General features: G+C 40.6%; 1 pseudogene; it reads left to right on the top strand.

The window, feature by feature from the left end:
• The first annotated feature begins 314 nt into the window (after positions 1–314).
• On the top strand, positions 315–4,238 carry LOC128563307 (cytochrome c oxidase subunit 6C-like; annotated as a pseudogene).
• The last annotated feature ends 4,728 nt before the right edge of the window (positions 4,239–8,966 follow it).

Here is an 8,966-nt window from a genome sequence, read left to right as displayed (position 1 = left end):
GTAGGGCGCCAGCCCCATATACCGAGGGTGGTGGGTTCAAACCCCGCCCCGGCCAAACTGCAACCAAAAAATAGCCAGGCGTTGTGGCGGGCGCCTGTAGTCCCAGCTGCTTGGGAGGCTGAGGCAAGAGAATTGCTTAAGCCCAAGAATTTGAGGTTGCTCTGAGCTGTGACACCACGGCACTCTATCCAGGGCGACATAGTGAAACTCTATGTCAAAAAAATAAATAAAAAGAAAAGAAAGGGCAGGTCGTGTGCACCTTAGCTGGGAAGGACGCATTGAGGTTGGCATACCCATCAAGGACAGTGACTACCATGGCTTCCAATGCTTTGGCCAAACCTCAGATGCGTGGCCTCTTGGCCAGGCGCCTGCAGATTCATATTGTTGAAGCATTTGTTGTATGCCTGGGGTTGCAGCTTTCTATAAGTTTGCTGTGGCTGAACCAAGAAAGAAGGCATATGCAGATTTCTATAGAAATTATGATTCTATGAAAGATTTTGAGGAGATGAGGCAGGCTGGTGTCTTTCAGAGCGTAAAGCGATTTTGGAATATAAAGAATTTCTTTGGGCTGATTTACATAGACGTTTGTCACTGACCCGTGTTCCTGAGCTATGAATATGAGTGATAAATAAACTATTAATAAATTTAAAAAAAAAAGAAAAGAAAGAAAATATACCTCTGTCTAGGCTCTACCCTATTCCAGCTAATCAGAATCTCTGGGAACATGGCCCAAGCATTGGGTTTTTTTGTTTTTTTGGGGGGATTGTTTCTTTGTTTTTGTTTTAGAACTCCATAGTTGAGAGCCACCAATCTACACCATCAAAGTCTTTCATGCCTATATGTCTACCCACGAAACAGAACAAAATCAATATAGTAACTCTGAGCTGATATTGAATCTAAAAGACCCGAGTGTTCAGGAGTACCCTAGCATAGTAATAACTCCCTGGAAGCTCTCCTTGGTACTCCATCAGAGTTGCTTGTTGATGACTGTATCCAGGAATGATGCTAACCTTTGTGACCCTGAGTTCTACAACTATAATGTGCTAATTTGTTTGCCCCTGCCTGTGGCTAGATACAACCACACACATCCTTTCACCTGGTTTTACAGGAAACCATTGAATTAAATGCTGCGGGCTCTGCTTTTCCCAGTTTGAAATTTTCCTTTCTACAACCTAATTTTTTGGATCTTATATGTTCTGCATATAATAATATTTTGTTTCAGCCCAGATTCATTGCTCCGAAGGGAGTCAAGCCAATCTGGACACTTACATATTAGTAATGATAACATAGTCATCGTTTTCTCATTTTTTACTTCACCAATATTAGCATCATTGTTACATGAGACTGAGAAAGTATAAAATAAAATGCATCTTTATAGAATTCATTTAATTCTCTTTTAAAGCAAGTTCTTAATTATTTCACCCATTGAAATCTTTTGCTTCATCTCTGCAAAATGTCAACTAATTCTCTTTATGTAATTCCAGGCAATGAATACAGGCTTTCCTGTGTTTAAAAAAATAATGTCTTATTCTTTGTAGACCTCCATATCTTCTCTTTATAATGAAGAGGTTGGATAAGATAACCAAGTTCTTTAATTTTATGACTCATTCTTACAACTGATCTATTCCCTAATCTTTAAGAATCAACCCCAAACAATACATATTTGGTATTTTTTTAACAAAACACTTTTACCCATGAGATTTGGTATATTTTTTAATAAGCTTTTAAAAAATATTGCTTACTATATATTTCTAATAAAGTCTAAAAAGCTTGTTTCAAGTTCTAGTTCTTCAAGTAAGCCATGGGACTTTGTGCAAGGTTCCAAGAGGTGTCAGATTCCACATTTGTTATTGTTGAAATGACTACTATTTATCTCAAAATATATTTTAAATACTGAAGAATAAAATGACAAAAAAGCCTGGGATTTCTTTCAAAATAACCTGGGGGTCTACCAAGGGTAGGAGTAGTTTGGTAAAAAAGAAATGACACAGCCCATATGTTGAAAATTACTGAAGCTGGTGTTTTATTTTATCAGTAAATGTTTATAAGGATAAAATAAGATTAAACAACCAAAACCTCTAAAAAGTTTAAAAGAAAAAAAAAACTTTAAAATGTCTACCAAAGCAAGATCTTTTTAGCAAACGTTTTTTCTTTTTTCCTTTCTTTTTTCTTTTTCTTCTTTCTTTTTTTTTTTTCTTTTTCTTTTCTTTCTTTTTTTTTTGGTATAATAATTATTATTTTATTCTTTACACCATTTGATGATTTTTTTTTAGCAAATCTTGATTGACATATAGTGAGCTAATATAGACATTTTCATTTTCCATGCCTTCCTGAAATTGAGAACTAGCTAAACAAGATAATTTGTTTTCAATGCAATCAATTCTAAATTGAAAAACATACTTCAATTGGACTGTAACAGTATTTTACCTCTGAAGAATAATTTATAGTGTCTAAAATACACTCACCTAAATCATCTAATTTAATCTTCTTAAATCTTTGATTTAAGGAAAGACAGCTATTTGCAATCTCGTTTTTCAGATAAGAAAACTGAGACTGAGTGTGATTTTTAACTACGCCAGAATCATTTTCTAGTTGTTCCATGTTTATCATGCATATAAGATCTTAAAAGAGATAAGTTTTCTTTGTTTTTCATTTCCAATCTAGAAGCTCAGAATCATTAATCTGATTTTAAAACTGAATTATATTACTACATATTTTGTCCACACCTATGGCAGTTTTAAATTACATTATGATACTGTTTAAGAAATATGCCATAAAACCTCATGGGCTTTTCTAGGGGACCACGCCAAACCGGAAAATCGTGTTATAACTGTACTAACTTGCCTAAAATCTAACTTGAAAAAAGGTTAATTGTAAGTATCTCCATAGAATTTGGACCTGAAAAATGTGAAAGAGAGGGCACAAACATCAATCCACAGCTTTTTAGGAAAGCGTTCTGTGGCCAGGGTCCAGAAGGAGACTGGGGGAGTCCTGAGGGCCAGGGAGTTTCCAAGGTGATGACTGGCCCATCTTCTCCTCCTTTTCCCACAAAATAGAAGAGGGGATTTCTTTCATTGCTGAAAGAAATCTTATGGAGGCTTAGGACTTCCCCAGGCTCCATAAGAGAAGATGCCAACATGGGGATCCCCACTCTTGGGGACTTCTAAAGCTTCTTTGGGCTGGGGTCCTTGACCTTCCTTTGAGAAGCACTGGGGGAGTTTATTAAAAAATACTGATCCTGGGCGGCACCTGTGGCTCAGTGAGCAGGGCGCCAGCCCTATATGCCGAGGGTGGCGGGTTCAAGCCCAGCCCCGGCCAAACTGCAACAAAAAAATAGCCAGGCGTTGTGGCAGGTGCCTGTGGTCCCTGCTGCTTGATAGGCTGAGGCAGGAGAATCACCTAAGCCCAGGAGTTGGAGGTTGCTGTGAGCTGTGTGATGCCACGGCACTCTACCGAGGGCAATAAAGTGAAACTCTGTCTCTACAAAAAAAAATAATAATAATAAAAATAAATAAAATAAAAAAATACTGATCCTTGGGTCCCCTTGCAGATCAATTAAATCAGCTTAGTTGGCGATGCAGAGTGGGGCCCATGCGGAGGTAGCTTCAGAACTTCCTGGCTGATGCTAATGTACCAGAGAGGTTGAGAGTCACTGCTTTAGGTGGCCTGCCCGATAACCACTAAGGCATCTGCTGTTCGTTTCCATGATCACTCAGAAAAACTGGGGAGTGTGAAGATTTCAGATGGCAGCCTTCCCCTTCCCTAGCCTTCAGCATGATCCCTTCTCACATACCCCGTGCTTTATGTTCTATTTGGTTCTGCCTCCCTCCTATAGCTCCTATCCTAGAGACATGAGTTCACAGGAAATAGGAACCTAGTCACATTCAAATATATAAAACTGGTCATCTAAAGTGACTGTGCTCTAGAATATTCATCTCTACTATAGAATAAAGCCAAGCTTTAACACCTACCACCACCCTCACCACCCCCATTGTCCCCACGCCATGTTTAGGAAAGGTAGCATCTGACCGGGCCAGACAAAGCCTGTTTCCTTGGACCTGCTGGTCACAGCTCTCAAGGCTTCACTGGACACAACCGTGCCTCAGTCAGGTGTCCTCAGCAACAGCCCCTTGCAAAACCTAAAAGAAGCAGAGAAACAGAAAGAAAAGAAACAGAAGCACACGCTGGCACCCGGAGACATCCTGTGCAGCCAGAATTGTGATCAGAAAGCAGAGTAATTCTGTTATGCCAAGAACCGGCTGTCCTATCTCTGAAAAAGGACTACTAGGCCCTGAGGAAACAAGGAGAGATAGAATGTAATTCAGGGGTAAGGAAGCAAATAAACATTTAGCTAAATCCTACTTAACTATGTGACAAATTGTCAAAACCAAACTGTGTGTATCTGGTGTGGTTTGAACTGAAGCCGACAGAACAGTGAGAGTGTGCAGCCTGAGTCATCCCGAGCTTTCAGGATGTTTCACCAGAGCACGGGCACTGCTGCCCCAGCACTATGGGTTTCGAATCATCTAAACACCAAAAGCCCCTCAGTCATCACAGCCGAGTCACATCAAACTCCATCTTACTCTGTTTACATCCTCCGGGAAAGCCACCGCAGAATAAACGGGCACAATGAAACTTCTGTGCATACAGCTTAGCAGTTCTCAGAAAGGAAGCAAAAAGCAGCCCTCTTTGAGTGGCTAGTTTAAATATTTGTGTGTTAAAGGCAACCAATGTTCGAGCCCAGATTGTTTATTAAATATTTAGTCCAGGATTCTAAACGTGACAAGCTGACTGAATGACCGATATAAACGGCACGCAAATAGTGTGGGAGAAGTAGTTACGCCACACACTTGCCTGAAAGATCTCTGAACCAGAAATCACAAAATTTACCAGACAAAGAGAGTGGAAAAGGAGGACGGCAGGTAAATCTTCATTGTGTTTTAATTCCTGGCCTGTGACCGAGGAGTCAGAACCCTTGGTCAAGGTTGAGAACACGCAAACAAGCAAATGCTACAAACACATGAAACCTACAAGAACTCTTCCAGGCCTGACTTTATGAAACAGAAAAAGCATCAGCCAAAAAAGACATTTTTAGATGGTCTTTTTGTGGGAAAAAAAAAAATCTGAGGTTATTCTATTCTTAGAAGTTTAGAAGAAATCTGTTGACATATGGCTCTAACAAATTACAAACATCCCCAAATTTTTGTTAGGAAAACACACTGCCAACTGTGAAATATGTGGCTCATTACTATTCAGGAAGTGTTCCTATAATAATTTAATAATAACAATGGCCGCCTGTAATCCCAGCACTGTGGGAGGCTGAGGAGGGAGAATTGCTTGAGCTCACGAGTTCAAGACTTGCCTGAGCGAGAGTGAGACCCTGACTCCTATAAAAATGAAAAACCCAGCCAGGTGCCACTGTGAGCAGCTGTAATCCCAGAGGGTTCTGGAGGCTGAGGCAACAGGAAGCCTACAGCCCGAGTCTGAGGTTGTAGTGAGCTATGACACCATTGCACTCTGCTCAGGGCATAGGCTGGGACTCTGTCTCAACAACAACAACATAATAATAATAATAATAACAATGGCAATGCTTTTAACTTCTGGTTATAAATACTATTCACCATGTCATGTTGGGCAAGTTGGCATTGGCAGCTTCAAATTTATTTTAATAATAATAATGGCATCTAAAGTTCATTGAACCCTATCCTGGGTACCCAGGGGTTTGCATTTATTATCTCACAAAAATCACCATTTTTTCCATTTTGCCTCCAAGGAGAGAGGCTCTGAGAAGTGAAGCGACCTGCCCCATCAAGGTCTCTGTGCACAGGCAGCAGATTTCAATTCTAGGTCTGTCTATTTTCCATGTCTTTTACTCTTTAGCACTGTGATATGTTGTCTGCCTATAGAAACTCGTTGGCAGGGCGGTGCCTGTGGCTCAGTCAGTAGGGCGCTGGCCCCATATACCGAGGGTGGCGGGTTCAAACCCAGCCCCGGCCAAGTTGCAACCAAAAAATAGCCGGGTGTTGTGGCGGACGCCTGTAGTCCCAGCTACTCGGGAGGCTGAGGCAAGAGAATTGCTTAGGCCCAGGAGTTGGAGGTTGCTGTGAGCTGGGTGAGGCCACGGCACTCTACCGAGGGCCATAAAGTGAGACTCTGTCTCTACAAAAAAAAAAAAAAAAAGAAACTCATTGGCAAACTAAGAAAATACAGTCTAATTAAGCTATAAGTTAGAGAGTGTGGATGTAACCAGTTGGGTTTCACTGAGTTTTTCTCTAGCACTTTGTACCACTTTGTAGCATTTTTTATTTTGTGGGAGACAAAATGAAATAAGCAAAATACACATGATGTTATGGGAAAAAAAAGTCTTAACTTTGAAATATGCAAAGATTTCTTAGCACACAAAAACTTTAAAGTAATTTTAAAAAATTGTTAAGTTGGACTTCCTCAAAATTTTTAAAAGGTATGTGCTTCGAAAGACAACATTAAGGGCTCAGCGCCTGCAGCTCAAACAGCTAAGGCACCAGCCACATACACCAGAGCTGGTGGGTTTGAATCCAGCCTGGGCCTGCTAAATTACGATGACAACTACAACCAAAAAATAGCCAGGTGTTGTGGTGGGCGCCTGTAGTCCCAGCTACTTGGGAGGCTGAGGCAAGAGAATTTCTTAAGCCTAGGAGTTGGAGGTTGCTGCGAGCTGTGATGCCATGGCACTCTACCCAGGGTGACAGCTCGAAGCTCTATCTCAAAAAAAGAAAAAGAAGGAAAAAGAAAGACACCATTAAGAAAATAAAAAGAGGGCAGTGCCTGTAGCTCAGTGAGTAGGGCGCCAGCCCCATATACAAAGGGTGGCAGGTTCAAACCCGGACCCGGCCGAACTGCAGCAAAAAAATAGCCCGGCGTTGTGGCGGGCACCTGTAGTCCCAGCTACTCGGGAGGCTGAGGCAAGAGAATCGCCTACACCCAGGAGTTGGAGGTTGCTTTGAGCTGTGATGCCACAGCACTCTACCAAGGGCAATAAAGTGAGACTCCATCTCTCCAAAAAAATAAAAAAATAAAGAAGAAAATAGAAAGAAATCCATAAACTGGGAGAAAGTATTTGTAGTACAAATGAAGGACTTGTATGTAGAACAGGCAAAGAACTCTTAAAACTCAACAAGAAAACAATAATGCAATTAAAAACACGAGCAAGTGATTTGAACTGATATTTTACCAAAGAAATTGTATAAATGGCTATAAGCACATGAAAAGATTGTTAACATCATTAGTCATAGGAAAATGCAAATTAAAACTATAATGAGTGCCATTTCACACTCACTAGAATAGCTAAAATTAAAGTAAAACTAAAAATATCAAGTGGTAGCAAGGATTAGACCAACTAGAAATCTCCTACATGGCTGGTGGCAAGGGTACAACCATGGTGGAAAACGATTTGGTATTTTTTTCTTTCTTTCCTTTCTTTTCTCCCTTCCTTCCTTCCTTCCATCCTTCCTTCCTTCCTTCCTTTTTTTCTTTCTTTCACAGAGTCTCACTCTGTGGCCCAGGCTAGAGTACCATGACCTCTACCTAGCTCTCAACACCTCAAATTTCTGGGCTCAAGTGATCCTCCTGCCTCATCCTCCTGAGTAGTTGGAATTACAGGTACCTGCCACAATGTCTGGCTAGTTTTTCTATTTTTAGCAGAGATGGGGGTCTCAAACTTCTGAGGTTAAGCAATCCTTCCACCTCGGCCTCCCAGAATGCTAGGATTACAGGCATCCTCCATCTTGCCTAAGCTTTATTTATTTATTTATTTATTTATTTATTTTAGTTGGGGTCTTGCTCTGTCACCCAGGCTGGAATGCAATGGCACTAATATAGCATACTCCAGCTCCCGAGCTCAAGCAATCCTCCCACCTCACTCTCTCAGGTAGCTAGGACTACAGACGTGCACCATGATACTTAGCTAAATTTTTTAGTTTTTGTAGAAACGAGGTCTTGCTATGTTGGCTAGGCCAGTCTTGAACTCCTGGCCTCAAGTGATACTCCTTCCTCAGCCTCCCAAAGAGCTGAGATTACAGGCATGAGCCACTCTGCCAAGCCACTTATTCAGCTTTACCTATACGAATCCAACGTGGAAACAACCCAAATGGGCATCAACTGGTGAGTTAATAAACAAGCTGTAGTATAATTTTAAAATGGAACACTACTCAGAAACAAAAAGGAGTGAATTACTATAGATACATGCACTAACATGTATAAGTCTAAAAAACATGCTGAATAAAAGACACCATTACAAAACAGTACATAGATAATGAAATTCTCCAAAAGGCAAGTATAAATCTAATGTGACCTGCATCATTTATTTTTCTTCTCTACTGCATTTTTCCCATTAGAGGAAAGCATGTTGTTCTTTCTCTCACTCCCACCCTCATTGTTAAAAAGCACACCACTTGTTCCCTGGAGCCAGAGTGGGGAGGTAATTTACTACAAAAAGAGGGACAAAAGGAAATTTTGACAGGATGGAAATGTTCTATGTCTAGATCCTGGTAGTTACATGTGTATAAATTTGTTAAACCCATCAAAATGCACAATTAAAGCGGGTCTATTGAATAATATAGAAACCATACCCCAAAGAAGGAGATAAAATGTATATTATATATATGTATTAAATGGTATAGAGAAAAAAATAGCAAGGAAGAAGGACAGGGAGTGAAGGGGAATGAGATATTGGTGTCACTTTTAAAGAGGTGGAAACAGGAAGGCCAATTAAGAGCTTATTGCAATAATCCACAAAAGAAATTGTAATGATTTAGATGGACCATAATAACAAAGGTGGAGCCAGGGGAGGTGGTGCACACCAGCAATCTCAGCTACTTGGGAGGCTGAGGTCGGAGGATTCCATGAGCCCAAGACTTTTGAGGATTGTCCAGACAATAAAAAGGGACTCTAAAAAAATAAAAAAGAAGAAAGGAGAGAGAAGGGAGGGA

This window comes from Nycticebus coucang, chromosome 13 (assembly GCF_027406575.1).
Source record: "Nycticebus coucang isolate mNycCou1 chromosome 13, mNycCou1.pri, whole genome shotgun sequence".
NCBI classification, from domain to species: domain Eukaryota; kingdom Metazoa; phylum Chordata; class Mammalia; order Primates; family Lorisidae; genus Nycticebus; species Nycticebus coucang.
The sequence above is the reverse complement of the archived record's forward strand: the minus strand, read 5'-3'. Positions and strand labels throughout refer to the sequence as shown.